Source organism: Syngnathus leptorhynchus, chromosome 7 (assembly GCF_054491065.1).
Source record: "Syngnathus leptorhynchus isolate UIUO chromosome 7, UIUO_Slep, whole genome shotgun sequence".
NCBI lineage: Eukaryota > Metazoa > Chordata > Actinopteri > Syngnathiformes > Syngnathidae > Syngnathus > Syngnathus leptorhynchus.
This window is the reverse complement of record NC_141201.1, coordinates 16,320,319-16,322,818: the sequence shown is the minus strand read 5'-3', so window position 1 is coordinate 16,322,818 and position 2,500 is coordinate 16,320,319. Positions and strand designations below refer to the sequence as shown.

The window sequence follows — 2,500 nt, the reverse complement described above, 5'->3', positions numbered from 1 at the left end:
AGCACATGCGACATGTTCATGCAGATGAGTGGTTTGGGACGATAAGAGGTCGGAGCCAGGACAAGGTGGTCAAGGCGAAGAGAACGCTGTGGGACGTGGATGAGATCGCCCGCTTGAAGCTTTTGATGGAGGAACATGCGAATGATCCTCGACGATTTGTGGTGGTTGCCCGGCTGTTGGGGTCGGGTAAGACCAATGAACAAGTGAGGTGGAAGTGGAGAACCCTGTGCGGCGGTGCGGCAGGCAGTGTTTCTGAGGCGAGACGACGCAGGCTGGTGGTCAGGGCGTCGCCCCAGAAATGGTCCTTGCCCCCGGAGCTCCCCGACATGGTGGAGGAGAAGGTGATGGGGATTCTGCTGTCGGGGGATGAGGAGCTTAGGAACACTGCTGCCCTAGTTGAGAGAGCAGGCCGGGAGCCTGACCTGGTCGAATCTTCTGCTCTGGAAGTCATGGAGGCGTTGGGGGGTATGATAAGATGGCCTAAAACGTCGGTGAGGCGTACACTGAGAAGCAGAGAGTTGGCAGGGTGGAGGGGGCGGCTCCTCCACCGGAGACGGTCCTTCTATCACCAGCAAAGGGGGTATAGTATGGCGCCGAAGGGGTTGGCACGGCGCGTCTTGGACGGGCTGACGCCTCTGAGGTGTGACTTGCCACCGGAGTTGGTGTTTGAGGGGTTCCGTGAGAGATGGGGAACGGAGAGGGCGTTCCTTGGTCTTGGGGGCTTTGAGGTGGGGCTTACCGCTGACAATGAACCATTTTATCACCCGGTCTCGGCTGCTGAAGTGAAGTCTAACTTGGCTAGGATGAAGTCTAGCTCGGCGCCGGGCCCAGATGGGATTCGAAGACAGGCCATGTTGAACTGGGACCCGGACGGGAAGCAACTGGCGAGGCTGTTTACGACATGGTTGGTACGTGGAGTCGTTCCCCGGGTTTTCAAGGAGTGCAGGACGCAGTTGTTACCCAAATCGGCTGATCCAGGAGAGTTGGAAACGTTGGCGGGGTGGAGGCCCGTTACGATTGGGTCAGTCGTGCTGAGGCTGTTTGGGCGGATACTGGTGATGAGGCTGGCGCGGGCCTGTCCTATTAGCCCCAGGCAGCGTGGGTTCGTCGCTGGCGCGAGTGGTTGTGCGGAGAACCTCATGATTCTTGACCGGATCATGGGACACTCGAGGTCAAATGGCGTGCCGCTGGCAATTGTGTTCGTTGACTTTGCGAAGGCTTTCGACTCGGTTGCTCATGGACATTTCCTGTGTGTCCTGGGTCAGCTTGGCGTGGACAAACGTGTAATAGAGTTGATTCGTCACTCTTATGTGGACTGCTCGACCAGAGTGGGTTGCGGTGGCGCCTTCACCGAGCCCATAATGATGAAGGTTGGGGTGAAGCAAGGAGACCCAATGTCCCCTCTGCTCTTCAATCTTGCTATGGACCCTCTCATCCATAGACTCGAACGCGATGGAAGCCACTTCGATTGGGGCGACCGCCGAATCGCCTCACTGGCCTTTGCTGATGATCTTGTCTTGCTGAGCTGCTCGGAGGAGGGAATGAGGACCAACCTGGGGATCCTGGAGGACTTTTGCCGGCTTACGGGGCTGGCTGTCCAGCCGCGTAAGTGCCATGGTATCTGGATGGGCTCCGTGGGTGGTGGTGGTGAAGCCTGGTCGCTGTGTGGTCAGCAGATGCACATGGTTGGCCCGGGTGAATCTGTGCGCTATCTTGGGGCTGATATAGTGCCGTGGCGGGGAATTGTTGCTCCGGATCTTCTGGGTCAGGTTAAGGACGGGGTGAGTAAGATCTCGGGGGCTTCGCTGAAGCCCTCGCAGAAGGTGAGGGTCTGTGTCTCTTTCTTACTCCCGAGAGTGGCTTTTCGGGCGGATGTGGGCAAGGTGTCGGTGACCAATTTGAAGTTGGTGGACGGGTTGGTGCGGATGGCTGTGAAGAGGTGGTTGCGCCTGGATCCGTCCACGGCTGGGGGGATCATCTACTCACAAGCGCGCGATGGCGGGCTGGGCGTTCCGAAGTTGTCCGTTACTGTACCCAAAGTCCAGGTTAGGCGCACCTGGCGACTCTGTTGGTCCTCTGATGTTTGGTTGAGGTCTCTGGCTATGGAGGTAGTGCAAAAACCTGCCTGGATGAGATTGTGGGTCGCCGCGGGCGGAGATCGGGATGGTGTGCCCAAGCTGGGCACGGGGAGTACCGTTCCGACTGCTGTTGTGAGCATGCCAGTCTTCCCGGACTGGCGGCAGGTTGAGAATCTGGCCTGGGCGGCGCTGCGGGTCCAGGGTGTGGGTGTCGACCTGTTCCGTAACGATGTGATCAGTAATTCCTGGCTCGCGGATCCTCAGGCTGTGGGTTTCCGTCAGAGGCAGTACTTGGTTGCACTCGCACTGAGGGCGGGGGTGTACCCCACCAGGGAGTTCCGGGCACGGGGTCAGACCGGTGTGGGAACAGCCTGCAGGCGCTGCGGGGCTGGGTTGGAGACTTGTTCGCACATCTTGGGTCA

General features: G+C 58.9%; 1 pseudogene; it reads left to right on the top strand.

The window, feature by feature from the left end:
- Positions 1–2,500, top strand: part of LOC147054908 (28S ribosomal RNA) — a 9,662-nt pseudogene that overhangs the window by 5,016 nt on the left and 2,146 nt on the right.